At 40.3% G+C, this 27,367-nt stretch overlaps 33 non-coding genes across 33 annotated transcripts; 23 read left to right on the forward strand and 10 right to left on the reverse strand.

Annotated features, from left to right (window-relative positions):
* Positions 1-1,287: 1,287 nt before the first annotated feature.
* On the reverse strand, positions 1,288-1,369 carry trnal-aag (transfer RNA leucine (anticodon AAG)). Its single transcript has one exon. It is a non-coding gene; the product is annotated as a tRNA-Leu (tRNA).
* A 320-nt stretch (positions 1,370-1,689) lies between these two features.
* Positions 1,690-1,761, forward strand: trnap-agg (transfer RNA proline (anticodon AGG)). Its single transcript has one exon. It is a non-coding gene; the product is annotated as a tRNA-Pro (tRNA).
* An 894-nt stretch (positions 1,762-2,655) lies between these two features.
* Positions 2,656-2,727, forward strand: trnap-ugg (transfer RNA proline (anticodon UGG)). The gene has a single exon. It is a non-coding gene; the product is annotated as a tRNA-Pro (tRNA).
* Positions 2,728-3,218: 491 nt separating this feature from the next.
* On the reverse strand, positions 3,219-3,300 carry trnal-uag (transfer RNA leucine (anticodon UAG)). Its single transcript has one exon. It is a non-coding gene; the product is annotated as a tRNA-Leu (tRNA).
* A 321-nt stretch (positions 3,301-3,621) lies between these two features.
* trnap-ugg (transfer RNA proline (anticodon UGG)) lies at positions 3,622-3,693 on the forward strand. The gene has a single exon. It is a non-coding gene; the product is annotated as a tRNA-Pro (tRNA).
* Positions 3,694-4,588: 895 nt separating this feature from the next.
* Positions 4,589-4,660, forward strand: trnap-ugg (transfer RNA proline (anticodon UGG)). The gene has a single exon. It is a non-coding gene; the product is annotated as a tRNA-Pro (tRNA).
* A 491-nt stretch (positions 4,661-5,151) lies between these two features.
* trnal-aag (transfer RNA leucine (anticodon AAG)) lies at positions 5,152-5,233 on the reverse strand. The gene has a single exon. It is a non-coding gene; the product is annotated as a tRNA-Leu (tRNA).
* Positions 5,234-5,553: 320 nt separating this feature from the next.
* On the forward strand, positions 5,554-5,625 carry trnap-agg (transfer RNA proline (anticodon AGG)). The gene has a single exon. It is a non-coding gene; the product is annotated as a tRNA-Pro (tRNA).
* Positions 5,626-6,520: 895 nt separating this feature from the next.
* On the forward strand, positions 6,521-6,592 carry trnap-ugg (transfer RNA proline (anticodon UGG)). Its single transcript has one exon. It is a non-coding gene; the product is annotated as a tRNA-Pro (tRNA).
* Positions 6,593-7,487: 895 nt separating this feature from the next.
* Positions 7,488-7,559, forward strand: trnap-ugg (transfer RNA proline (anticodon UGG)). The gene has a single exon. It is a non-coding gene; the product is annotated as a tRNA-Pro (tRNA).
* Positions 7,560-8,051: 492 nt separating this feature from the next.
* Positions 8,052-8,133, reverse strand: trnal-uag (transfer RNA leucine (anticodon UAG)). Its single transcript has one exon. It is a non-coding gene; the product is annotated as a tRNA-Leu (tRNA).
* Positions 8,134-8,454: 321 nt separating this feature from the next.
* trnap-ugg (transfer RNA proline (anticodon UGG)) lies at positions 8,455-8,526 on the forward strand. Its single transcript has one exon. It is a non-coding gene; the product is annotated as a tRNA-Pro (tRNA).
* Positions 8,527-9,421: 895 nt separating this feature from the next.
* trnap-ugg (transfer RNA proline (anticodon UGG)) lies at positions 9,422-9,493 on the forward strand. Its single transcript has one exon. It is a non-coding gene; the product is annotated as a tRNA-Pro (tRNA).
* Positions 9,494-9,984: 491 nt separating this feature from the next.
* trnal-aag (transfer RNA leucine (anticodon AAG)) lies at positions 9,985-10,066 on the reverse strand. Its single transcript has one exon. It is a non-coding gene; the product is annotated as a tRNA-Leu (tRNA).
* Positions 10,067-10,386: 320 nt separating this feature from the next.
* Positions 10,387-10,458, forward strand: trnap-agg (transfer RNA proline (anticodon AGG)). Its single transcript has one exon. It is a non-coding gene; the product is annotated as a tRNA-Pro (tRNA).
* An 893-nt stretch (positions 10,459-11,351) lies between these two features.
* On the forward strand, positions 11,352-11,423 carry trnap-ugg (transfer RNA proline (anticodon UGG)). The gene has a single exon. It is a non-coding gene; the product is annotated as a tRNA-Pro (tRNA).
* Positions 11,424-12,317: 894 nt separating this feature from the next.
* Positions 12,318-12,389, forward strand: trnap-ugg (transfer RNA proline (anticodon UGG)). Its single transcript has one exon. It is a non-coding gene; the product is annotated as a tRNA-Pro (tRNA).
* A 491-nt stretch (positions 12,390-12,880) lies between these two features.
* Positions 12,881-12,962, reverse strand: trnal-aag (transfer RNA leucine (anticodon AAG)). The gene has a single exon. It is a non-coding gene; the product is annotated as a tRNA-Leu (tRNA).
* A 320-nt stretch (positions 12,963-13,282) lies between these two features.
* Positions 13,283-13,354, forward strand: trnap-agg (transfer RNA proline (anticodon AGG)). Its single transcript has one exon. It is a non-coding gene; the product is annotated as a tRNA-Pro (tRNA).
* Positions 13,355-14,248: 894 nt separating this feature from the next.
* On the forward strand, positions 14,249-14,320 carry trnap-ugg (transfer RNA proline (anticodon UGG)). Its single transcript has one exon. It is a non-coding gene; the product is annotated as a tRNA-Pro (tRNA).
* An 894-nt stretch (positions 14,321-15,214) lies between these two features.
* On the forward strand, positions 15,215-15,286 carry trnap-ugg (transfer RNA proline (anticodon UGG)). The gene has a single exon. It is a non-coding gene; the product is annotated as a tRNA-Pro (tRNA).
* Positions 15,287-15,778: 492 nt separating this feature from the next.
* Positions 15,779-15,860, reverse strand: trnal-aag (transfer RNA leucine (anticodon AAG)). The gene has a single exon. It is a non-coding gene; the product is annotated as a tRNA-Leu (tRNA).
* Positions 15,861-16,180: 320 nt separating this feature from the next.
* On the forward strand, positions 16,181-16,252 carry trnap-ugg (transfer RNA proline (anticodon UGG)). Its single transcript has one exon. It is a non-coding gene; the product is annotated as a tRNA-Pro (tRNA).
* Positions 16,253-16,744: 492 nt separating this feature from the next.
* On the reverse strand, positions 16,745-16,826 carry trnal-aag (transfer RNA leucine (anticodon AAG)). The gene has a single exon. It is a non-coding gene; the product is annotated as a tRNA-Leu (tRNA).
* Positions 16,827-17,146: 320 nt separating this feature from the next.
* trnap-agg (transfer RNA proline (anticodon AGG)) lies at positions 17,147-17,218 on the forward strand. The gene has a single exon. It is a non-coding gene; the product is annotated as a tRNA-Pro (tRNA).
* A 1,041-nt stretch (positions 17,219-18,259) lies between these two features.
* On the forward strand, positions 18,260-18,331 carry trnap-agg (transfer RNA proline (anticodon AGG)). Its single transcript has one exon. It is a non-coding gene; the product is annotated as a tRNA-Pro (tRNA).
* Positions 18,332-19,225: 894 nt separating this feature from the next.
* On the forward strand, positions 19,226-19,297 carry trnap-ugg (transfer RNA proline (anticodon UGG)). Its single transcript has one exon. It is a non-coding gene; the product is annotated as a tRNA-Pro (tRNA).
* Positions 19,298-21,148: 1,851 nt separating this feature from the next.
* On the forward strand, positions 21,149-21,220 carry trnap-ugg (transfer RNA proline (anticodon UGG)). Its single transcript has one exon. It is a non-coding gene; the product is annotated as a tRNA-Pro (tRNA).
* An 894-nt stretch (positions 21,221-22,114) lies between these two features.
* On the forward strand, positions 22,115-22,186 carry trnap-ugg (transfer RNA proline (anticodon UGG)). The gene has a single exon. It is a non-coding gene; the product is annotated as a tRNA-Pro (tRNA).
* A 492-nt stretch (positions 22,187-22,678) lies between these two features.
* On the reverse strand, positions 22,679-22,760 carry trnal-uag (transfer RNA leucine (anticodon UAG)). The gene has a single exon. It is a non-coding gene; the product is annotated as a tRNA-Leu (tRNA).
* Positions 22,761-23,080: 320 nt separating this feature from the next.
* Positions 23,081-23,152, forward strand: trnap-ugg (transfer RNA proline (anticodon UGG)). Its single transcript has one exon. It is a non-coding gene; the product is annotated as a tRNA-Pro (tRNA).
* Positions 23,153-23,644: 492 nt separating this feature from the next.
* Positions 23,645-23,726, reverse strand: trnal-uag (transfer RNA leucine (anticodon UAG)). The gene has a single exon. It is a non-coding gene; the product is annotated as a tRNA-Leu (tRNA).
* Positions 23,727-24,046: 320 nt separating this feature from the next.
* Positions 24,047-24,118, forward strand: trnap-ugg (transfer RNA proline (anticodon UGG)). Its single transcript has one exon. It is a non-coding gene; the product is annotated as a tRNA-Pro (tRNA).
* Positions 24,119-27,367: the final 3,249 nt, after the last annotated feature.

The raw sequence follows: 27,367 nt of genomic DNA on the forward strand, positions 1-27,367 counted from the left end.
ATGGGGAATAAAATGTATTGGAATTTATCTTAAGGCACATACATCAGGGCATGTCATTACTGAAATGCATTAAGGTGTATATATTTTTCACACTTTCACGCAATTCAACTTGTGCTCATGATCTCAAATTGATTATTTTTGGCATAATTAACTGCCAATTGCGTTAGTGTGAATGAAAGATCCACAAAGTGAGACCTTGTGTAGGTGTTCAAGGAATGTTGTCGCTTTTTTGAGGAAATTCGAAGCATGTAACTGAGAAATTGCCATTCAACAGTATTGCCTTTGAGAAAAGCATTTCAAAATAATCCTTGAACACAGATCAAGTACTGGCGGGATTTGAACCCACGCCTCCTAAGAGACTGGAGCCTTAATCCAGCGCCTTAGACCGCTTGACCACACTACCACAAAAAGCTATCATTCTTAATGGCCTTTCAAAATGATGCTGCAATGCAAAGGGTTGAATGCCCTTGCAAGGATTTGAAACAACGTCTCCTCGAACTGGAGCATTGATCCAGCACCTTGGAAAACTCGGCAGCACTATATCACAGGACATTTGTTACTATATTTGAATTACAAAGTAGGACTTTAATGCAGTCCAAAGGAAGAATGAATATTGTAATTTGACGGCAATAAATTGGAATTATACAATTGTTCTTAAACCCTTGCACCCCTGCTAATAATTTGAGCATTTTCAAAAATTGACATGTCAAATTATGTTGCTGTGGCTCGTTGGTCTAGGGGTATGATTCTTGCTTAGGGTGCGAGAAGTCACGGCTTCAAATCCCGGACGAGCCCTCGGTTCTTCGCTCAATGATGTGCACAGCCTAGAAAGATTGAGTTGATATTTCGTGAAATGCTTCAGGATTCCAATTGATATCCCTTAAACCAGCTGATTTCGGGAAAAGCTAGTGAATATTTTTGCCTTTGTTCTTAGTTGCCATCAACGCACAAACCTGCTTTATTGGGAATAGAATGTATTGGAATATATCTTGGGGCACATACAACAGGGCATGTCATTACTGAAATGCATTAAGGAGTATATATTTTTCACACTTTCACACTATTCAACTTGTGCTCGTGATCTCAAATTGATTCTCTTTGGCATAATTAACTGCCAATTGCGTTAGTGTGAATGAAAGATACACAAAGTGAGACCTTGTGTAGGTGTACACCGAATGTTGTCGCTTTATTCTGGGGATTCGAAGCATGTAACTGAGAAATTGCCATTCAACAGTATTGCCTTTGAGAAAAGCATTTCAAAATACTCCTTCTACACAGATCAATTAATGGCAGTGTTGGGATTTGAACCCACGCCTCCTAAGAGACTGGAGCCTTAATCCAGCGCCATAGACCGCTCGGCCACACTACCACAAAACTCTACCATTCTTAATGGCCTTTCAAAATGATGCTGCAATGCAAAGGGTTGAATGCCCTTGCAAGGATTTGAAACAACGTCTCCTCGAACTGGAGCATTGATCCAGCACCTTGGAAAACTCGGCAGCACTATATCACAGGACATTTGTAACTATTTTTGAATTACAAAGTAGGACTTTAATGCAGTCCAAAGGAAGAATGAATATTGTAATTTGACGGCAATAAATTGGAATAATACAATTGTTCTTAAACCCTTGCACCCCTGCTAATAATTTGAGCATTTTCAAAAATTGACATGTCATAATATGTTGCTGTGGCTCGTTGGTCTAGGGGTATGATTCTCGCTTAGGGTGCGAGAGGTCCCGGGTTCAAATCCCGGACGAGCCCTCGGTTCTTTGCTCAATGTTGTGCACAGCCTAGAAAGATTGAGCTGATATATCGTGAAATGTTTCAGGATTCCAATTGATATCCCTTAAACCAGCTGTTTTTGGGAAAAGTTAGTGAATATTTTTGTCTTTGTTCTTAGTTGCCATCAACGCACAAACCTGCTTTATTGGGAATAGAATGTATTGGAATATATCTTAAGGCACATACATCAGGGCATGTCATTACTGAAATGCATTAAGGAGTATATATTTTTCACACTTTCACGCAATTCAACTTGTGCTTGTGATCTCAAATTGATTCTTTTTGGCATAATTAACTGCCAATTCGTTAGTGTGAATGAAAGATCCACAAAGTGAGACCTTGTGTAGGTGTTCAAGGAATGTTGTCGCTTTTTTGAGGAAATTCGAAGCATGTAACTGAGAAATTGCCATTCAACAGTATTGCCTTTGAGAAAAGCATTACAAAATACTCCTTGAACACAGTTCATGTACTGGCAGTGGTGCGAATTGAAGCCACACCTTCTAAGAGACAGGAGCCTTAATCCAGCGCCTTAGACCGCTCAGCCACACTACCACAAAACTCTGCCATTCTTAATGGCCTTTAAAAATGATGCTGCAATGCAAAGGGTTGAATGCCCTTGCAAGGATTTGAAACAACGCCTCCTCGAACTGGAGCATTGATCCAGCACCTTGGAAAACTCGGCAGCACTATATCACAGGAAATTTGTAACTATTTTTAAAATTACAAAGTAGGACTTTGATGCAGTCCAAGGGAAGAATGAATATTGTAATTTGACGGAAATAAATTGGAATTATACAATTGTTCTTAAACGCTTGCACCCCTGTTAATCATTTGAGCATTTTCAAATATTGTCATATCAAATAAGGTTGATGTGTTTCGTAGGTCTAGGGGTATGATTCTCGCTTTGGGTGCGAGAGGTCCCGGGTTCAAATCCCGGACGAGCCCTCGGTTATTTGCTCAATGTTGTGCACAGCCTAGAAAGATTGAGCTGATATTTCGTGAAATGCTTCAGGATTCCAATTGATATCCCTTAAACCAGCTGTGTTTGGGAAAAGCTAGTGAATATTTTTGTCTTTGTTGTTAGTTGCCATCAATGCACAAACCTGCTTTATTGGGAATAGAATGTATTGGAATATATCTTGAGGCCGACACAACAGGGCATGTCATAACTGAAATGCATTAAGGAGTATATTTTTTCACACTTTCACACTATTCAACTTGTGCTCGTGATCTTAAATTGATTCTTTTTGGCATAATTAACTGCCAATTGCGTTAGTGTGAATGAAAGATCCACAAAGTGAGACCTTGTGTAGGTGTTCAAGGAATGTTGTCGCTTTTTTGAGGAAATTCGAAGCATGTAACTGAGAAATTGACATTCAACAGTATTGCCTTTGAGAAAAGCATTTCAAAATACTCCTTGAACACAGTTCATGTACTGGCAGTGGTGGTATTTGAACCCACGCCTCCAAAGAGACTGCAGCCTAAATCCAGCGCCTTAGACCGCTCGGCCACACTACCACAAAACTTTAACATTCTTAATGGCCTTTCAAAATGATGCTGCAATGCAAAGGGTTGAATGCCCTTGCAAGGATTTGAAACAACGCCTCCTCGTACAGGAGCATTGATCCAGCACCTTGGAAAACTCGGCAGCACTATATCACAGGACATTTGTAACTATTTTTAAAATTACAAAGTAGGACTTTGATGCAGTCCAAAGGAAGAATGAATATTGTAATTTGACGGCAATAAATTGGAATAATACAATTGTTCTTAAACCCTTGCACCCCTGCTAATAATTTGAGCATTTTCAAAAATTGTCATATCAAATAAGGTTGATGTGGCTCGTTGGTCTAGGGGTATGATTCTTGCTTTGGGTGCGAGAGGTCCCGGGTTCAAATCCCTGACGAGCCCTCGGTTCTTTGCCCAATGTTGGGAACAGCCTTGAGAGACTGAGCTGATATTTCGTGAAATGCTTCAGGATTCCAATTGATATCCCTTAAACCAGCTTTTTTCGGGAAAAGCTAGTGAATATTTTTGTCTTTGTTCTTAGTTGCCATCAACGCACAAACCTGCTTTATAGGGAATAGAATGTATTGGAATATATCTTAAGGCACATACAGCAGGGCATGTCATTACTGAAATGCATTAAGGAGCATACATTTTTCACACTTTCACGCTATTCAACTTGTGCTCGTGATCTTAAATTGATTCTTTTTGGCATAATTAACTGCCAATTGCGTTAGTGTGAATGAAAGATCCACAAAGTGAGACCTTGTGTAGGTGTTCAAGGAATGTTGTCGCTTTTTTGAGGAAATTCGAAGCATGTAACTGAGAAATTGCCATTCAACAGTATTGCCTTTGAGAAAAGCATTACAAAATACTCCTTGAACACAGTTCATGTACTGGCAGTGGTGCGAATTGAACCCACACCTTCTAAGAGACAGGAGCCTTAATCCAGCGCCTTAGACCGCTCAGCCACACTACCACAAAACTCTGTCATTCTTAATGGCCTTTAAAAATGATGCTGCAATGCAAAGGGTTGAATGCCCTTGCAAGGATTTGAAACAACGCCTCCTCGAACTGGAGCATTGATCCAGCACCTTGGAAAACTCGGCAGCACTATATCACAGGAAATTTGTAACTATTTTTAAAATTACAAAGTAGGACTTTGATGCAGTCCAAGGGAAGAATGAATATTGTAATTTGACGGAAATAAATTGGAATTATACAATTGTTCTTAAACGCTTGCACCCCTGTTAATCATTTGAGCATTTTCAAATATTGTCATATCAAATAAGGTTGATGTGTTTCGTAGGTCTAGGGGTATGATTCTCGCTTTGGGTGCGAGAGGTCCCGGGTTCAAATCCCGGACGAGCCCTCGGTTCTTTGCCCAATGTTGGGAACAGCCTTGAGAGATTGAGCTGATATATCGTGAAATGCTTCTGGATTCCAATTGATATCCCTTGAACCAGCTTTTTTCGGGAAAAGCTAGTGAATATTTTTGTCTGTGTTCTTAGTTGCCATCAACGCACAAACCTGCTTTATGGGGAATAGAATCTATTGGAATATATCTTAAGGCACATACATCAGGGCATGTCATTACTGAAATGCATTAAGGAGTATATATTTTTCACACTTTCACGCAATCAACTTGTGCTTGTGATCTCAAATTGATTCTTTTTGGCATAATTAACTGCCAATTGCGTTAGTGTGAATGAAAGATCCACAAAGTGAGACCTTGTGTAGGTGTTCAAGGAATGTTGTCGCTTTTTTGAGGAAATTCGAAGCATGTAACTGAGAAATTGCCATTCAACAGTATTGCCTTTGAGAAAAGCATTTCAAAATACTCCTTGAACACAGATCATGTACTGGCAGTGGTGGGATTTGAACCCACTCCTCCTAAGAGACTGGACCCTTAATCCAGCACCTTAGACCCCTCGGCCACACTACCACATAACTCTAATATTCTTAATGGCCTTTCAAAATGATGCTGCAATGCAAAGGGTTGAATGCCCTTGCAAGGATTTGAAACCACGCCTCCTCGAACTGGAGCATTGATCCAGCACCTTGGAAAACTCGGCAGCACTATATCACAGGACATTTGTTACTATTTTTGAATTACAAAGTAGGACTTTAATGCAGTCCAAAGGAAGAATGAATATTGTAATTTGACGGCAATAAATTGGAATTATACAATTGTTCTTAAACCCTTGCACCCCTGCTAATAATTTGAGCATTTTCAAAAATTGACATGTCAAATTATGTTGTTGTGGCTCGTTGGTCTAGGGGTATGTTTCTAGCTTAGGGTGCGAGAGGTCCCGGGTTCAAATCCCGGACGAGCCCTCGGTTATTTGCTCAATGTTGTGCACAGCCTAGAAAGATTGAGCTGATATTTCGTGAAATGCTTCAGGATTCCAATTGATATCCCTTAAACCAGCTGTGTTTGGGAAAAGCTAGTGAATATTTTTGTCTTTGTTGTTAGTTGCCATCAATGCACAAACCTGCTTTATTGGGAATAGAATGTATTGGAATATATCTTGAGGCCGACACAACAGGGCATGTCATAACTGAAATGCATTAAGGAGTATATATTTTTCACACTTTCACACTATTCAACTTGTGCTCGTGATCTTAAATTGATTCTTTTTGGCATAATTAACTGCCAATTGCGTTAGTGTGAATGAAAGATCCACAAAGTGAGACCTTGTGTAGGTGTTCAAGGAATGTTGTCGCTTTTTTGAGGAAATTCGAAGCATGTAACTGAGAAATTGACATTCAACAGTATTGCCTTTGAGAAAAGCATTTCAAAATACTCCTTGAACACAGTTCATGTACTGGCAGTGGTGGTATTTGAACCCACGCCTCCAAAGAGACTGCTGCCTAAATCCAGCGCCTTAGACCGCTCGGCCACACTACCACAAAACTCTAACATTCTTAATGGCCTTTCAAAATGATGCTGCAATGCAAAGGGTTGAATGCCCTTGCAAGGATTTGAAACAACGCCTCCTCGTACAGGAGCATTGATCCAGCACCTTGGAAAACTCGGCAGCACTATATCACAGGACATTTGTAACTATTTTTAAAATTACAAAGTAGGACTTTGATGCAGTCCAAAGGAAGAATGAATATTGTAATTTGACGGCAATAAATTGGAATAATACAATTGTTCTTAAACCCTTGCACCCCTGCTAATAATTTGAGCATTTTCAAAAATTGTCATATCAAATAAGGTTGATGTGGCTCGTTGGTCTAGGGGTATGATTCTTGCTTTGGGTGCGAGAGGTCCCGGGTTCAAATCCCTCACGAGCCCTCGGTTCTTTGCCCAATGTTGGGAACAGCCTTGAGAGACTGAGCTGATATTTCGTGAAATGCTTCAGGATTCCAATTGATATCCCTTAAACCAGCTTTTTTCGGGAAAAGCTAGTGAATATTTTTGTCTTTGTTCTTAGTTGCCATCAACGCACAAACCTGCTTTATAGGGAATAGAATGTATTGGAATATATCTTAAGGCACATACAGCAGGGCATGTCATTACTGAAATGCATTAAGGAGCATACATTTTTCACACTTTCACGCTATTCAACTTGTGCTCGTGATCTTAAATTGATTCTTTTTGGCATAATTAACTGCCAATTGCGTTAGTGTGAATGAAAGATCCACAAAGTGAGACCTTGTGTAGGTGTTCAAGGAATGTTGTCGCTTTTTTGAGGAAATTCGAAGCATGTAACTGAGAAATTGCCATTCAACAGTATTGCCTTTGAGAAAAGCATTACAAAATACTCCTTGAACACAGTTCATGTACTGGCAGTGGTGCGAATTGAAGCCACACCTTCTAAGAGACAGGAGCCTTAATCCAGCGCCTTAGACCGCTCAGCCACACTACCACAAAACTCTGCCATTCTTAATGGCCTTTAAAAATGATGCTGCAATGCAAAGGGTTGAATGCCCTTGCAAGGATTTGAAACAACGCCTCCTCGAACTGGAGCATTGATCCAGCACCTTGGAAAACTCGGCAGCACTATATCACAGGAAATTTGTAACTATTTTTAAAATTACAAAGTAGGACTTTGATGCAGTCCAAGGGAAGAATGAATATTGTAATTTGACGGAAATAAATTGGAATAATACAATTGTTCTTAAACGCTTGCACCCCTGTTAATCATTTGAGCATTTTCAAATATTGTCATATCAATTAAGGTTGATGTGTTTCGTAGGTCTAGGGGTATGATTCTCGCTTTGGGTGCGAGAGGTCCCGGGTTCAAATCCCGGACGAGCCCTCGGTTATTTGCTCAATGTTGTGCACAGCCTAGAAAGATTGAGCTGATATTTCGTGAAATGCTTCAGGATTCCAATTGATATCCCTTAAACCAGCTGTGTTTGGGAAAAGCTAGTGAATATTTTTGTCTTTGTTGTTAGTTGCCATCAATGCACAAACCTGCTTTATTGGGAATAGAATGTATTGGAATATATCTTGAGGCCGACACAACAGGGCATGTCATAACTGAAATGCATTAAGGAGTATATATTTTTCACACTTTCACACTAATCAACTTGTGCTCGTGATCTTAAATTGATTCTTTTTGGCATAATTAACTGCCAATTGCGTTAGTGTGAATGAAAGATCCACAAAGTGAGACCTTGTGTAGGTGTTCAAGGAATGTTGTCGCTTTTTTGAGGAAATTCGAAGCATGTAACTGAGAAATTGACATTCAACAGTATTGCCTTTGAGAAAAGCATTTCAAAATACTCCTTGAACACAGATCATGTACTGGCAGTGGTGGTATTTGAACCCACGCCTCCAAAGAGACTGCAGCCTAAATCCAGCGCCTTAGACCGCTCGGCCACACTACCACAAAACTCTAACATTCTTAATGGCCTTTCAAAATGATGCTGCAATGCAAAGGGTTGAATGCCCTTGCAAGGATTTGAAACAACGCCTCCTCGTACAGGAGCATTGATCCAGCACCTTGGAAAACTCGGCAGCACTATATCACAGGACATTTGTAACTATTTTTAAAATTACAAAGTAGGATTTTGATGCAGTCCAAAGGAAGAATGAATATTGTAATTTGACGGCAATAAATTGGAATAATACAATTGTTCTTAAACCCTTGCACCCCTGCTAATAATTTGAGCATTTTCAAAAATTGTCATATCAAATAAGGTTTATGTGGCTCGTTGGTCTAGGGGTATGATTCTTGCTTTGGGTGCGAGAGGTCCCGGGTTCAAATCCCTGACGAGCCCTCGGTTCTTTGCCCAATGTTGGGAACAGCCTTGAGAGACTGAGCTGATATTTCGTGAAATGCTTCAGGATTCCAATTGATATCCCTTAAACCAGCTTTTTTCGGGAAAAGCTAGTGAATATTTTTGTCTTTGTTCTTAGTTGCCATCAACGCACAAACCTGCTTTATAGGGAATAGAATGTATTGGAATATATCTTAAGGCACATACAGCAGGGCATGTCATTACTGAAATGCATTAAGGAGCATAAATTTTTCACACTTTCACGCTATTCAACTTGTGCTCGTGATCTTAAATTGATTCTTTTTGGCATAATTAACTGCCAATTGCGTTAGTGTGAATGAAAGATCCACAAAGTGAGACCTTGTGTAGGTGTTCAAGGAATGTTGTCGCTTTTTTGAGGAAATTCGAAGCATGTAACTGAGAAATTGCCATTCAACAGTATTGCCTTTGAGAAAAGCATTACAAAATACTCCTTGAACACAGTTCATGTACTGGCAGTGGTGCGAATTGAACCCACACCTTCTAAGAGACAGGAGCCTTAATCCAGCGCCTTAGACCGCTCAGCCACACTACCACAAAACTCTGCCATTCTTAATGGCCTTTAAAAATGATGCTGCAATGCAAAGGGTTGAATGCCCTTGCAAGGATTTGAAACAACGCCTCCTCGAACTGGAGCATTGATCCAGCACCTTGGAAAACTCGGCAGCACTATATCACAGGAAATTTGTAACTATTTTTAAAATTACAAAGTAGGACTTTGATGCAGTCCAAGGGAAGAATGAATATTGTAATTTGACGGAAATAAATTGGAATTATACAATTGTTCTTAAACGCTTGCACCCCTGTTAATCATTTGAGCATTTTCAAATATTGTCATATCAAATAAGGTTGATGTGTTTCGTAGGTCTAGGGGTATGATTCTCGCTTTGGGTGCGAGAGGTCCCGGGTTCAAATCCCGGACGAGCCCTCGGTTCTTTGACCAATGTTGGGAACAGCCTTGAGAGATTGAGCTGATATATCGTGAAATGCTTCTGGATTCCAATTGATATCCCTTGAACCAGCTTTTTTCGGGAAAAGCTAGTGAATATTTTTGTCTTTGTTCTTAGTTGCCATCAACGCACAAACCTGCTTTATGGGGAATAGAATCTATTGGAATATATCTTAAGGCACATACATCAGGGCATGTCATTACTGAAATGCATTAAGGAGTATATATTTTTCACACTTTCACGCAATCAACTTGTGCTTGTGATCTCAAATTGATTCTTTTTGGCATAATTAACTGCCAATTGCGTTAGTGTGAATGAAAGATCCACAAAGTGAGACCTTGTGTAGGTGTTCAAGGAATGTTGTCGCTTTTTTGAGGAAATTCGAAGCATGTAACTGAGAAATTGCCATTCAACAGTATTGCCTTTGAGAAAAGCATTTCAAAATACACCTTGAACACAGATCATGTACTGGCAGTGGTGGGATTTGAACCCACGCCTCCTAAGAGACTGGACCCTTAATCCAGCACCTTAGACCCCTCGGCCACACTACCACATAACTCTAATATTCTTAATGGCCTTTCAAAATGATGCTGCAATGCAAAGGGTTGAATGCCCTTGCAAGGATTTGAAACCACGCCTCCTCGAACTGGAGCATTGATCCAGCACCTTGGAAAACTCGGCAGCACTATATCACAGGACATTTGTTACTATTTTTGAATTACAAAGTAGGACTTTAATGCAGTCCAAAGGAAGAATGAATATTGTAATTTGACGGCAATAAATTGGAATTATACAATTGTTCTTAAACCCTTGCACCCCTGCTAATAATTTGAGCATTTTCAAAAATTGACATGTCAAATTATGTTGTTGTGGCTCGTTGGTCTAGGGGTATGATTCTCGCTTAGGGTGCGTGAGGTCCCGAGTTCAAATCCCGGACGAGCCCTCGGTTCTTCGCTCAATGATGTGCACAGCCTAGAAAGATTGAGTTCATATTTCGTGAAATGCTTCAGGATTCCAATTGATATCCCCTAAACCAGCTTTTTTCGGGAAAAGCTAGTGAATATTTTTGTCTTTGTTCTTAGTTGCCATCAATGCACAAACCTGCTTTATTGGGAATAGAATGTATTGGAATATATCTTAAGCCACATACATCAGGGCATGTCATTACTGAAATGCATTAAGGAGTATATATTTTTCACACTTTCACACTATTCAACTTGTGCTCGTGATCTCAAATTGATTCTTTTTGGCATAATTAACTGCCAAATGCGTTAGTGTGAATGAATGATCCACAAATTGAGACCTTGTGTAGGTGTTCAAGGAATGTTGTCGCTTTTTTATGGGGATTCGAAGCATGTAACTGAGAAATTGCCATTCAACAGTATTGCCTTTGAGAAAAGCATTTCAAAATAATCCTTGAACACAGATCATGTACTGGCAGTGGTGAGATTTGAACCCACACCTCCTAAGAGACTGGAGCCTTAATCCAGCGCCTTAGACTGCTCGGCCACACTACCACAAAACTCTAACATTCTTAATGGCCTTTAAAAATTATGCTGCAATGCAAAGGGTTGAATGCCCTTGCAAGGATTTGAAACAACGTCTCCTCGAACTGGAGCATTGATCCAGCACCTTGGAAAACTCGGCAGCACTATATCACAGGACATTTGCTACTATTTTTGAATTACAAAGTAGGACTTTAATGCAGTCCAAAGGAAGAATGAATATTGTAATTTGACGGCATAAATTGGAATTATACAATTGTTCTTAAACCCTTGCACCCCTGCTAATAATTTGAGCATTTTCAAATATTGACATGTCAAAATATGTTGCTGTGGCTCGTTGGTCTAGGGGTATGATTCTCGCTTTGGGTGCGAGAGGTCCCGGGTTCAAATCCCGGACGAGCCCTCGGTTCTTTGCCCAATGTTGGGAACAGCCATGAGAAATTGAGCTGATATTTCGTGAAATGCTTCAGGATTCCAATTGATATGCCTTAAACCAGCTTATTTCGGGAAAAGCTAGTGAATATTTTTGTCTTTGTTCTTAGTTGCCATCAACGCACAAACCTGCTTTATTGGGAATAGTATGTATTGGAATATATCTTAAGCCACATACATCAGGGCATGTCATTACTGAAATGCATTAAGGAGTATATATTTTTCACACTTTCACGCTATTCAACTTGTGCTCGTGATCTCAAATTGATTCTTTTTGGCATAATAAACTGCCAATTGCGTTAGTGTGAATGAAAGATCCACAAAGTGAGACCTTGTGTAGGTGTTCAACGAATGTTGTCGCTTTTTTGAGGAAATTCGAAGCATGTAACTGAGAAATTGCCATTCAACAGTATTGCCTCTGAGAAAAGCATTTCAAAATACTCCTTGTACACAGATCATTTAATGGCAGTGTTGATATTTGAACCCACGCCTCCTAAGAGACAGGAGCCTTAATCCTGCACCTTAGACCGCTCGGCCACACTACCACAAAACTCTACTATTCTTAATGGCCTTTCAAAATGATGCTGCAATGCAAAGGGTTGAATGCCCTTGCAAGGATTTGAAACAACGTCTCCTCGAACTGGAGCATTGATCCAGCACCTTGGAAAACTCGGCAGCACTATATCACAGGACATTTGTAACTATTTTTGAATTACAAAGTAGGACTTTAATGCAGTCCAAAGGAAGAATGAATATTGTAATTTGACGGCAATAAATTGGAATAATACAATTGTTCTTAAACCCTTGCACCCCTGCTAATAATTTGAGCATTTTCAAAAATTGTCATATCAAATAAGATTGATGTGGCTCGTTGGTCTAGGGGTATGATTCTCGCTTTGGGTGTGAGGGGTCCCGGGTTCAAATCCCGGACGAGCCCTCGGTTCTTTGCCCAATGTTGGGAACAGCCTTGAGAGATTGAGCTGATATATCGTGAAATGCTTCTGGATTCCAATTGATATCCCTTGAACCAGCTTTTTTCGGGAAAAGCTAGTGAATATTTTTGTCTTTGTTCTTAGTTGCCATCAACGCACAAACCTGCTTTATGGGGAATAGAATCTATTGGAATATATCTTAAGGCACATACATCAGGGCATGTCATTACTGAAATGCATTAAGGAGTATATATTTTTCACACTTTCACGCAATCAACTTGTGCTTGTGATCTCAAATTGATTCTTTTTGGCATAATTAACTGCCAATTGCGTTAGTGTGAATGAAAGATCCACAAAGTGAGACCTTGTGTAGGTGTTCAAGGAATGTTGTCGCTTTTTTGAGGAAATTCGAAGCATGTAACTGAGAAATTGCCATTCAACAGTATTGCCTTTGAGAAAAGCATTTCAAAATACTCCTTGAACACAGATCATGTACTGGCAGTGGTGGGATTTGAACCCACGCCTCCTAAGAGACTGGACCCTTAATCCAGCACCTTAGACCCCTCGGCCACACTACCACATAACTCTAATATTCTTAATGGCCTTTCAAAATGATGCTGCAATGCAAAGGGTTGAATGCCCTTGCAAGGATTTGAAACCACGCCTCCTCGAACTGGAGCATTGATCCAGCACCTTGGAAAACTCGGCAGCACTATATCACAGGACATTTGTTACTATTTTTGAATTACAAAGTAGGACTTTAATGCAGTCCAAAGGAAGAATGAATATTGTAATTTGACGGCAATAAATTGGAATTATACAATTGTTCTTAAACCCTTGCACCCCTGCTAATAATTTGAGCATTTTCAAAAATTGACATGTCAAATTATGTTGTTGTGGCTCGTTGGTCTAGGGGTATGATTCTCGCTTAGGGTGCGTGAGGTCCCGGGTTCAAATCCCGGACGAGCCCTCGGTTCTTCGCTCAATGATGTGCACAGCCTAGAAAGATTGAGTTCATATTTCGTGAAATGCTTCAGGATTCCAATTGATATCCCCTAAACCAGCTTTTTTCGGGAAAAGCTAGTGAATATTTTTGTCTTTGTTCTTAGTTGCCATCAACGCACAAACCTGCTTTATTGGGAATAGAATGTATTGGAATATATCTTAAGCCACATACATCAGGGCATGTCATTACTGAAATGCATTAAGGAGCATATATTTTTCACACTTTCACACTATTCAACTTGTGCTCGTGATCTCAAATTGATTCTTTTTGGCATAATTAACTGCCAAATGCGTTAGTGTGAATGAATGATCCACAAATTGAGACCTTGTGTAGGTGTTCAAGGAATGTTGTCGCTTTTTTATGGGGATTCGAAGCATGTAACTGAGAAATTGCCATTCAACAGTATTGCCTTTGAGAAAAGCATTTCAAAATAATCCTTGAACACAGATCATGTACTGGCAGTGGTGAGATTTGAACCCACACCTCCTAAGAGACTGGAGCCTTAATCCAGCGCCTTAGACTGCTCGGCCACACTACCACAAAACTCTAACATTCTTAATGGCCTTTAAAAATTATGCTGCAATGCAAAGGGTTGAATGCCCTTGCAAGGATTTGAAACAACGTCTCCTCGAACTGGAGCATTGATCCAGCACCTTGGAAAACTCGGCAGCACTATATCACAGGACATTTGCTACTATTTTTGAATTACAAAGTAGGACTTTAATGCAGTCCAAAGGAAGAATGAATATTGTAATTTGACGGCAATAAATTGGAATTATACAATTGTTCTTAAACCCTTGCACCCCTGCTAATAATTTGAGCATTTTCAAATATTGACATGTCAAAATTTGTTGCTGTGGCTCGTTGGTCTAGGGGTATGATTCTCGCTTTGGGTGCGAGAGGTCCCGGGTTCAAATCTCGGACGAGCCCTCGGTTCTTTGCCCAATGTTGGGAACAGCCATGAGAAATTGAGCTGATATTTCGTGAAATGCTTCAGGATTCCAATTGATATGCCTTAAACCAGCTTATTTCGGGAAAAGCTAGTGAATATTTTTGTCTTTGTTCTTAGTTGCCATCAACGCACAAACCTGCTTTATTGGGAATAGTATGTATTGGAATATATCTTAAGCCACATACATCAGGGCATGTCATTACTGAAATGCATTAAGGAGTATATATTTTTCACACTTTCACGCTATTCAACTTGTGCTCGTGATCTCAAATTGATTCTTTTTGGCATAATAAACTGCCAATTGCGTTAGTGTGAATGAAAGATCCACAAAGTGAGACCTTGTGTAGGTGTTCAACGAATGTTGTCGCTTTTTTGAGGAAATTCGAAGCATGTAACTGAGAAATTGCCATTCAACAGTATTGCCTTTGAGAAAAGCATTTCAAAATACTCCTTGTACACAGATCATTTAATGGCAGTGTTGATATTTGAACCCACGCCTCCTAAGAGACAGGAGCCTTAATCCTGCACCTTAGACCGCTCGGCCACACTACCACAAAACTCTACTATTCTTAATGGCCTTTCAAAATGATGCTGCAATGCAAAGGGTTGAATGCCCTTGCAAGGATTTGAAACAACGTCTCCTCGAACTGGAGCATTGATCCAGCACCTTGGAAAACTCGGCAGCACTATATCACAGGACATTTGTAACTATTTTTGAATTACAAAGTAGGACTTTAATGCAGTCCAAAGGAAGAATGAATATTGTAATTTGACGGCAATAAATTGGAATAATACAATTGTTCTTAAACCCTTGCACCCCTGCTAATAATTTGAGCATTTTCAAAAATTGTCATATCAAATAAGATTGATGTGGCTCGTTGGTCTAGGGGTATGATTCTCGCTTTGGGTGCGAGAGGTCCCGGGTTCAAATCCCGGACGAGCCCTCGGTTCTTTGCCCAATGTTGGGAACAGCCTTGAGAGATTGAGCTGATATTTCGTGAAATGCTTCAGGATTCCAATTGACATCCCTTAAACCAGCTTTTTTCGGGAAAAGCTAGTGAATATTTTTGTCTTTGTTCTTAGTTGCCATCAACGCACAAACCTGCTTTATTGGGAATAGAATGTATTGGAATATATCTTAAGCCACATACATCAGGGCATGTCATTACTGAAATGCATTAAGGAGTATATATTTTTCACACTTTCACGCTATTCAACTTGTGCTCGTGATCTCAAATTGATTCTTTTTGGCATAATGAACTGCCAATTGCGTTAGTGTGAATGAAAGATCCACAAAGTGAGACCTTGTGTAGGTGTTCAACGAATGTTGTCGCTTTTTTGAGGAAATTCAAAGCATGTAACTGAGAAATTGCCATTCAACAGTATTGCCTTTGAGAAAAGCATTTCAAAATACTCCTTGTACACAGATCATTTAATGGCAGTGGTGGGATTTGAACCCACGCCTCCTAAGAGACTGGAGCCTTAATCCAGCCCCTTAGACCGCTCGGCCACACTACCACAAAATTCTACCATTCTTAATGGCCTTTCAAAATGATGCTGCAATGCAAAGGGTTGAATGCCCTTGCAAGGATTTGAAACAACGTCTCCTCGAACTGGAGCATTGATCCAGCACCTTGGAAAACTCGGCAGCACTATATCACAGGACATTTGTAACTATTTTTGAATTACAAAGTAGGACTTTAATGCAGTCCAAAGGAAGAATGAATATTGTAATTTGACGGCAATAAATTGGAATAATACAATTGTTCTTAAACCCTTGCACCCCTGCTAATAATTTGAGCATTTTCAAAAATTGTCATATCAAATAAGGTTGATGTGGCTCGTTGGTCTAGGGGTATGATTCTTGCTTTGGGTGCGAGAGGTCCCGGGTTCAAATCCCGGACGAGCCCTCGGTTCTTTGCCCAATGTTGGGAACAGCCTTGAGAGATTGAGCTGATATTTCGTGAAATGCTTCAGGATTCCAATTGATATCCCTTAAACCAGCTATTTTCGGGAAAAGCTAGTGAATATTTTTGTCTTTGTTCTTAGTTGCCATCAACGCACAAACCTGCTTTATAGGGAATAGAATGTATTGGAATATATCTTAAGCCACATACATCAGGGCATGTCATTACTGAAATGCATTAAGGAGTATATATTTTTCACACTTTCACGCTATTCAACTTGTGCTCGTGATCTCAAATTGATTCTTTTTGGCATAATGAACTGCCAATTGCGTTAGTGTGAATGAAAGATCCACAAAGTGAGACCTTGTGTAGGTGTTCAACGAATGTTGTCGCTTTTTTGAGGAAATTCAAAGCATGTAACTGAGAAATTGCCATTCAACAGTATTGCCTTTGAGAAAAGCATTTCAAAATACTCCTTGTACACTGATCATTTAATGGCAGTGGTGGGATTTGAACCCACGCCTCCTAAGAGACTGAAGCCTTAATCCAGCGCCTTAGACCGCTCGGCCACACTACCACAAAACTCTACCATTCTTAATGGCCTTTCAAAATGATGCTGCAATGCAAAGGGTTGAATGCCCTTGCAAGGATTTGAAACAACGTCTCCTCGAACTGGAGCATTGATCCAGCACCATGGAAAACTCGGCAGCACTATATCACAGGACATTTGTAACTATTTTTGAATTACAAAGTAGGACTTTAATGCAGTCCAAAGGAAGAATGAATATTGTAATTTGACGGCAATAAATTGGAATAATACAATTTTTCTTAAACCCTTGCACCCCTGCTAATAATTTGACCATTTTCAAAAATTGACACGTCATATTATGTTGCTGTGGCTCGTTTGTCTAGGGGTATGATTCTCGCTTAGGGTGCGAGAGGTCCCGGGTTCAAATCCTGGACGAACCCTCGGTTCTTCGCTTAATGTTGTGCACAGCCTAGAAATATTGAGCTGATATTTCGTGAAATGTTTCAGGATTCCAATTGATATCCCTTAAACCAGTTATTTTTGGGAAAAGCTAGTGAATATTTTTGTCTTTGTTCTTAGTTGCCATCAACGCACAAACCTGCTTTATTGGGAATAGAATGTATTGGAATATATCTTAAGGCACATACATCAGGGCATGTCATTACTGAAATGCATTAAGGAGTATATATTTTTCACACTTTCACGCAATTCAACTTGTGCTCGTGATCTCAAATTGATTCTTTTTGGCATAATTAACTGCCAATTGCGTTAGTGTGAATGAAAGATCCACAAAGTGAGACCTTGTGTAGGTGTTCAAGGAATGTTGTCGCTTTTTTGAGGAAGTTCGAAGCATGTAACTGAGAAATTGCCATTCAACAGTATAGTCTTTGAGAAAAGCATTTCAAACTAATCCTTGAACACAGATCACGTGCTGGCAGTGGTGGAATTTGAACCCATGCCTCCTAAGAGACTATAGCCTTTATCCAGCGCCTTAGACCGCTCGGCCACACTACCACAAAACTCTAACATTCTTAATGGCCTTTAAAAATGATGCTGCAATGCAAAGGGTTGAATGCCCTTGCAAGGATTTGAAACAACGTCTCCTCGAACTGGAGCATTAATCCAGCACCTTGGAAAACTCGGCAGCACTATATCACAGGACATTTGTTACTATTTTTGAATTACAAAGTAGGACTTTAATGCAGTCCAAAGGAAGAATGAATATTGTAATTTGACGGCAATAAATTGGAATTATACAATTGTTCTTAAACCCTAACACCCCTGCTAATAATTTGAGCATTTTCAAAAATTGACATGTCAAATTATGTTGCTGTGGCTCGTTGGTCTAGGGGTATGATTCTCGGTTAGGCTATTCCAATAAATTCCAATAAATTGGAATTATACAATTGTTCTTAAACCCTAACATCCCTGCTAATAATTTGAGCATTTTCAAAAATTTACATGTCAAATTATGTTGCTGTGGCTCGTTGGTCTAGGGGTATGATTCTCGGTTAGGCTGCGAGAGGTCCCGGGTTCAAATCCCGGACGAGCCATCGGTTCTTCGCTCAATGATGTGCACAACCTAGAAAGTTTGAGTTAATATTTCGTGAAATGCTTCAGGATTCCAATTCATATCCTTTAAACCAGCTGATTTCGGGAAAAGCTAGTGGATATTTTTGCCTTTGTTCGTAGTTGCCATCAACGCACAAACCTGCTTTATTGGGAATAGAATGTATTGGAATATATCTTGGGGCACATACAACAGGGCATGTCATTACTGAAATGCATTAAGGAGTATATATTTTTCACACTTTCACACTATTCAACTTGTGCTCGTGATCTCAAATTGATTCTCTTTGGCATAATTAACTGCCAATTGCGTTAGTGTGAATGAAAGATCTACAAAGTGAGACCTTGTGTAGGTGTTCAACGAAAGTTGTCGCTTTTTTCTGGGGATTCGAAGCATGCAACTGAGAAATTGCCATTCAACAGTATTGCCTTTGAGAATAGCATTTCAAAATACTCCTTGAACACAGTTCATGTACTTGCAGTGGTGGGATTTGAACCCACGCCTCCAAAGACACTAGAGCCTAAATCCAGCTCCTTAGACCGCTCGGCCACACTACGACAGAACTCTAACATTCTTAATGGCCTTTCAAAATGATGCTGCGATGCAAAGGGTTGAATGCCTTTGCAAGGATTTGAAACAACGCCTCCTCGAACTGGAGCATTGATCCAGCTCCTTGGAAAACTCGGCAGCACTATATCACAGGACATTTGTAACTATTTTTGAATTACAAAGTAGGACTTTAATGCAGTCCAAAGGAGGAATGAATATTGTAATTTGACGGCAATAAATTGGAATTATACAATTGTTCTTAAACGTTTGCACCCCTGTTAATCATTTGAGCATTTTCAAAAATTGTCATATCAAATAAGGTTGCTGAGGCTCGTTGGACTAGGGGTATGATTCTCGCTTTGGGTGCGAGAGGTCCTGGGTTCAAATCCCGGACGAGCCCTCGGTTCTTTGCCCAATGTTGGGAACAGTCTTGAGAGATTGAGCTGTTATTTCGTGAAATGCTTCAGGATTCCAATTGATATCCCTTAAACCAGCTATTTTAGGGAAAAGCTAGTGAATATTTTTGTCTTTGTTCTTAGTTGCCATCAACGCACAAACCTGCTTTATTGGGAATAGAATGTATTGGAATATATCTTGAGGCACATACATCAGGGCATGTCATTACTGAAATGCATTAAGGAGTATATATTTTTCACACTTTCACACTATTGAACTTGTGCTTGTGATCTCAAATTGATTCTCTTTGGCATAATTAACTGCCAATTGCGTTAGTGTGAATGAAAGATCTACAAAGTGAGACCTTGTGTAGGTGTTCAACTAAAGTTGTCGCTTTTTTCTGGGGATTCGAAGCATGTAACTGAGAAATTGCCATCCAACAGTATTGCCTTTGAGAAAAGCATTTCAAAATACTCCTTGAACACAGTTCATGTACTGGAAGTGGTGGGATTTGAACCCACGCCTCCTAAGAGACTGGAGCCTTAATCCAGCGCCTTAGACCGCTCAGCCAAAAAACACTAACATTCTTAATGGCCTTTCAAAATGATGCTGCAATGCAAAGGGTTGAATGCCCTTGCAAGGATTTGAAACAACGTCTCCTCGAACTGGAGCATTGATCCAGCATCTTGGAAAACTCGGCAGCACTATATCACAGGACATTTGTAACTATTTTTGAATTACAAAGTAGGACTTTAATGCAGTCCATAGGAAGAATGAATATTGTAATTTGACGGCAATAAATTGGAATTATACAATTGTTCTTAAACGCATGCACCCCTGCTAATAATTTGAGCATTTTCAAAAATTGACATGAAATTATGTTGCTGTGGCTCGTTGCTCTAGGGGTATGATTCCTCGCTTAGGGTGCGAGAGGTCCCGGGTTCAAATCCCGCACGAGCCCTCGGTTCTTTGCTCAATGTTGTGCACAGCCTAGAAAGATTGAGCTGATATTTCGTGAAATGCTTCAGGATTCCAATTGATATCCCTTAAACCAGCTGATTTCGGGAAAAGCTGGTGAATATTTTTGTCTTTGTTCTTAGTTGCCATCAACGCACAAACCTGCTTTATTGGGAATAGAATGTATTGGAATAAATCTTGAGGCACATACAACAGGGCATGTCATTACTGAAATGCATTAAGGAGTATATATTTTTCACACTTTCACACTATTCAACTTGTGCTCGTGATCTCAAATTGATTCTCTTTGGCATAATTAACTGCCAATTGCGTTAGTGTGAATGAAAGATCCACAAAGTGACACCTTGTGTAGGTGTTCAACGAATGCTGTCGCTTATTTCTGGGGATTCGAAGCATGCAACTGAGAAATTGCCATTCAACAGTATTGCCTTTGAGAATAGCATTTCAAAATACTCCTTGAACACAGTTCATGTACTTGCAGTGGTGGGATTTGAACCCACGCCTCCAAAGACACTAGAGCCTAAATCCAGCTCCTTAGACCGCTCGGCCACACTACGACAGAACTCTAACATTCTTAATGGCCTTTCAAAATGATGCTGCGATGCAAAGGGTTGAATGCCTTTGCAAGGATTTGAAACAACGCCTCCTCGAACTGGAGCATTGATCCAGCTCCTTGGAAAACTCGGCAGCACTATATCACAGGACATTTGTAACTATTTTTGAATTACAAAGTAGGACTTTAATGCAGTCCAAAGGAGGAATGAATATTGTAATTTGACGGCAATAAATTGGAATTATACAATTGTTCTTAAACGCTTGCACCCCTGTTAATCATTTGAGCATTTTCAAAAATTGTCATATCAAATAAGGTTGCTGAGGCTCGTTGGTCTAGGGGTATGATTCTCGCTTTGGGTGCGAGAGGTCCCGGGTTCAAATCCCGGACGAGCCCTCGGTTCTTTGCCCAATGTTGGGAACAGTCTTGAGAGATTGAGCTGTTATTTCGTGAAATGCTTCAGGATTCCAATTGATATCCCTTAAACCAGCTATTTTAGGGAAAAGCTAGTGAATATTTTTGTCTTTGTTCTTAGTTGCCATCAACGCACAAACCTGCTTTATTGGGAATAGAATGTATTGGAATATATCTTGAGGCACATACATCAGGGCATGTCATTACTGAAATGCATTAAGGAGTATATATTTTTCACACTTTCACACTATTGAACTTGTGCTTGTGATCTCAAATTGATTCTCTTTGGCATAATTAACTGCCAATTGCGTTAGTGTGAATGAAAGATCTACAAAGTGAGACCTTGTGTAGGTGTTCAACTAAAGTTGTCGCTTTTTTCTGGGGATTCGAAGCATGTAACTGAGAAATTGCCATTCAACAGTATTGCCTTTGAGAAAAGCATTTCAAAATACTACTTGAACACAGTTCACGTACTGGCAGTGGTGGGATTTAAACTCACGCCTCCTAAGAGACTGGAGCCTTAATCCAGCGCCTTAGACGGCGCAGCCACACTACCACAAAACACTAACATTCTTAATGGCCTTTCAAAATGATGCTGCAATGCAAAGGGTTGAATGCCCTTGCAAGGATTTGAAACAACGTCTCCTCGAACTGGAGCATTGATCCAGCACCTTGGAAAACTCGGCAGCACTATATCACAGGACATTTGTAACTATTCTTGAATTACAAAGTAGGACTTTAATGCAGTCCAAAGGAAGAATGAATATTGTAATTTGACGGCAATAAATTGGAATTATACAATTGTTCTTAAACGCTTGCACCCCTGTTAATCATTTGAGCATTTTCAAAAATTGTCATATCAAATAAGGTTGCTGTGGCTCGTTGGTCTAGGGGTATGATTCTCGCTTTGGGTGCGAGAGGCCCCTTGTTCAAATCTCGGACGAGCCCGCGGTTCTTTGCTCAATGTTGTGCACAGCCTAGAAAGATTGAGCTGGTATTTCATGAAATGCTTCAGGAATCCAATTGATATCCCTTAAACCAGCTGTATTTGGGAAAAGCTAGTGAATATTTTTGTCTTTGTTCTTAGTTGCCATCAACGCACAAACCTGCTTTATTGGGAATAGAATGTATTGGAATATATCTTAAGGCACATACAACAGGGCATGTCATTACTGAAATGCATTAAGGAGTCTATATTTTTCACACTTTCACACTATTCAACTTGTGCTCGTGATCTCAAATTGATTCTCTTTGGACTAATTAACTAACAATTGCGTTAGTGTGAATGAAAGATCCACAAAGTGAGACCTTGTGTAGGTGTTCAAGGAATGTTGTCGCTTTTTTCTGGGGATTCGAAGCATGTAACTGAGAAATTGCCATTCAACAGTATTGCCTTTGAGAAAAGCATTTCAAAATACTCTTTGAACACAGTTCATGTACTGGCAGTAGTGGGATTCGAACCCACGCCTCCAAAGAGACTGGAGCCTAAATCCAGCGCCTAAGACCGCTCGGCCACGCTACCACAAAACTCTAACATTCTTAATGGCCTTTCAAAATGATGCTGCAATGCAAAGGGTTGAATGCCCTTGCAAGTATTTGAAACAACGCCTTCTCGAACTGGAGCATTGATCCAGCACCTTGGAAAACTCGGCAGCACTATATCACAGGACATTTGTAACTATTTTTGAATTACAAAGTAGGACTTTAATGCAGTCCAAAGGAAGAATGAATATTGTAATTTGACGGCAATAAATTGGAATTATACAATTGTTCTTAAACGCTTGCACCCCTGTTAATCATTTGAGCATTTTCAAAAATTGTCATATCAAATAAGGTTGCTGTGGCTCGTTGGTCTAGGGGTATGATTCTCGCTTTGGGTGCGAGAGGTCCCGGGTTCAAATCCCGGACGAGCCCGCGGTTCTTTGCTCAATGTTGTGCACAGGCTAGAAAGATTGAGCTGGTATTTCATGAAATGCTTCAGGAATCCAATTGATATCCCTTAAACCAGCTGTATTTGGGAAAAGCTAGTGAATATTTTTGTCTTTGTTCTTAGTTGCCATCAACGCACAAACCTGCTTTATTGGGAATAGAATGTATTGGAATATATCTTAAGGCACATACAACAGGGCATGTCATTACTGAAATGCATTAAGGAGTCTATATTTTTCACACTTTCACACTATTCAACTTGTGCTCGTGATCTCAAATTGATTCTCTTTGGCATAATTAACTGCCAATTGCGTTAGTGTGAATGAAAGATCCACAAAGTGAGACCTTGTGTAGGTGTTCAAGGAATGTTGTCGCTTTTTTCTGGGGATTTGAAGCATGTAACTGAGAAATTGCCATTCAACAGTATTGCCTTTGAGAAAAGCATTTCAAAATACTCCTTGAACACAGTTCATGTACTGGCAGTAGTGGGATTCGAACCCACGCCTCCAAAGAGACTGGAGCCTAAATCCAGCGCCTAAGACCGCTCGGCCACGCTACCACAAAACTCTAACATTCTTAATGGCCTTTCAAAATGATGCTGCAATGCAAAGGGTTGAATGCCCTTGCAAGGATTTGAAACAACGCCTCCTCGAACTGGAGCATTGATCCAGCACCTTGGAAAACTCGGCAGCACTATATCACAGGACATTTGTAACTATTTTTGAATTACAAAGTAGGACTTTAATGCAGTCCAAAGGAAGAATGAATATTGTAATTTGACGGCAATAAATTGGAATTATACAATTGTTCTTAAACGCTTGCACCCCTGTTAATCATTTGAGCATTTTCAAAAATTGTCATATCAAATAAGGTTGCTGTGGCTCGTTGCTCTAGGGGTATGATTCTCGCTTTGGGTGCGAGAGGTCCCGGGTTCAAATCACGAACGAGCCCTCGGTTCTTTGCCTAATGTTGGGAACATTCTTGAGAGATTGAGCTGATATTTCGTGAAATGCTTCAGGATTCCAATTGATATCCCTTAAACCAGCTCTTTTCGGGAAAAGCTAGTGAATATTTTTGTCTTTGTTCTTAGTTGCCATCAACGCACAAACCTGCTTTATTGGGAATAGAATGTATTGGAATATATCTTGAGGCACATACAACAGGGCATGTCATTACTGAAATGCATTAAGGAGTATATATTTTTCACACCTTCACACTATTCAACTTGTGCTCGTGATCTCAAATTGATTCTCTTTGGCATAATTAACTGCCAATTGCGTTAGTGTGAATGAAAGATCCACAAAGTGAGGCCTTGTGTAGGTGTTCAACGAATGTTGTCGCTTTTTTCTGGGGATTCAAAGCATTTAAAGGGGAACTATGCAACTTTGGCCACTTCTTCGCTGTTTTCTTGGTTTGCGCGCTCGCATTGAGCTCCCCCTACGGGACTCTCCAAATCGACGCCACTTCGGCCTGGGCGGGACTTTACGTCCTACGTCACTCACTATGGGTGTGCATGTGTGCGCGTAGCCGTTTGTCTCAGGGATCTGTGCACGAACTCCCTTGCACTACAGGATTACGAGCGTCAGTGTAGTACGCGATGGAGGGTGGGTGACATTCCTACAGTCTGTGATGATAGGCTATATTTCTACAAATGACTTACTATTGCTAGCAATTAACATGACGAAACAACACGAACTAAGCTAACATTAGACTATAGCCATACCAGATAACGCCATACCAGCTAACCCTCACTATTTATATTAAACTCTGAACCATTTTGCAACAGGCAACTGTGTGTTGGTGTGTCTTATTGCTCCCCACGTCTGCGTCTGCATCTTTCCCACTCCTGGCTAATAGTTTCAGCGTTTGTACTGTATATCAGAAATGATCACCCTGATGTAACACACTGCTGACTTGTTGATGTTTTGTGAGCACTCACGCATTTCTCTAGGTATCTTAAGTTTCCTACTGGAATCATCAAAACTTTGGACTTTGTTATTGTAAGAAATATTGTGTTGCAAAAACACTTTGTGTCTTACCCTTACCGTTACCCTAACCTTAACCCCAGTAACATCTCTTCATCATAAACTACAAGTTACGCAAAATGGCATACAAACATCCAGTCCAATATGAAAGAGAAAAGCTAGCTTCATTAAGGAATCGAACCCCTTATCCCTGCGTTAATGAGTTGTTCTCTGACCACTAACCCATCAGGTCTTAGTACATGCGTTTCAAGAGTTAACGACTTGACAATCTTTAAACTTCGGTTGCCTAGAAATTGTAAAGACAGTGATGTGTGTACATTGTGCGAGTGTCCGTCACTCGCGATGTGTGTGCAGTCCAAAATGAAAGAAAAAACCTTGCATCACTAGGGAATCGAACCCCCAATCATCAGTCTTTAACGGGGACCTTTTATGCTTTTCGACTTTTATGACCTATAAACGTTGTTATAATGATTGATAGTCATGTTTAACCATACACAAAAAACGATGTAGACGGGACTTTACACGGGACGGGACTTTACGTCCTACGTCACTCGCTATTGGTGTGCATGTGTGCGCGTAGCCGTCACTCGCGATGGGTGTTCATGTGAGAAAGGTTTTGGCTTTTAGTGTCTATGGGTTGGTAATAACGGTTCTGATGATTTCTCTGATGGAAAAGTGGTCTTTTATTTCCATAATATATGTTCAGTGAACGCATAAACCCGTTTGTTAGTTAGCAGTTAAACAAAATGTGATCTCTTTGTTTACAGTTACCAACGACCAACTGATGATTGGGGGTTCGATTCCCTATTGATGCAAGGTTTTTTCTTTCATTTTGGACCGCACACACATCGCGAGTGACGGATACTCGCACAATGTACACACATCACTGTCTTTACAATTTCTAGGCAACCAAAGTTTAAAGATTGTCAAGTCGTTAATGCCCTGTTTACACCTACCCGATAGTGGGCCCCGATGGTGCCCGATGGCTAAATCAGCAGCTATCGTTATTACATCGGCAAATAGCGTGGTTGCATCGGGAAACACCGTTACTCTTCCCGGGAACATCGTTAGACAACGGGAAGAAACGGGAAGAAATGCTCAATGATCGGGCAACAACGGGCAACATCGGCAAAGAACGAACATGTTTGTTAATTTTGGGTCAATCGGGGTAGAATCGGTTACCAGGTGTTGCTATGGGCTAATCGGCTATAATCGGGAATAGAACGGGAGTATAACGTAAGACATCGCAAATCATTCGGGAATTTTCCTGGGCACATCGGCTATATTCGTTAATCTTCCGCGCTTTATCGTGTTTTATCGTCTTTATATCGGCAACCTCAACACACGAAAGACCCTCGAGAACCCTAGACAAATAACGATTGTGAGTGACCAGATTGTGTTAAGGAAGACCCTCAATCTGCCACTTGTGTATAAATAGGGGGTGATGGATGGATGTCCTACTTTTATAATTACAGGGTACTTCGCCCATTTAGAACCGGCGTTCTATTATTATAAAATCGCTATTGTAATATAAATAAATATATAAATAAATATCAGTCTAAACCAGTCTCCCCTTTGCCTTCTCCCGAAATGACGCCAAATGACGCCAAACGCGTCATTTGACGTGTTTGGCGTCATTCGAAATTACGTCAAATGACGCTAAACGCACTTCGGGTGTCTTCCCTGGCATACATCGCTATGTTATCGTTATAACATCGGGTATGTGTAAATGCTACCCCGATAAATTGACCCGATCATACATTTTTAGCCCGATGTCACCCGAATCACCCCGACTTCCACATCGGTGGTCCATCGGCCATTAGCGGCCATTAGCGGGATGGTGTAAACGGGGCATAACTCTTGAATCACATGTACTAAGACCTGATGGGTTAGTGGTCAGAGAACAACTCATTATCGCGGGGATAAGGGGTTCGATTCCTTAACGAAGGTAGCATTTTTCTTTCATATTGGACTGGGTGTTTGTATGCCATTTTGCGTAACTTGTAGTTTATGATGAAGAAATGTTACTGGGGTTAAGGTTAGGGTGACGGTAAGGGTAAGACACAAAGTGTTTTTGCAACATAATATTTCTAACAATAACAAAGTCCAAAGTTTTGATGACTCCAGTAGGAAACTTAAGATACCTAGAGAAATGCGTGAGTGCTCACAAAACATCAACAAGTCAGCAGTGTGGTACAGGGTAGGGCTGTCACTT

The sequence above is a fragment of the Gadus morhua genome, chromosome 22 (assembly GCF_902167405.1).
Source record: "Gadus morhua chromosome 22, gadMor3.0, whole genome shotgun sequence".
NCBI classification, from domain to species: domain Eukaryota; kingdom Metazoa; phylum Chordata; class Actinopteri; order Gadiformes; family Gadidae; genus Gadus; species Gadus morhua.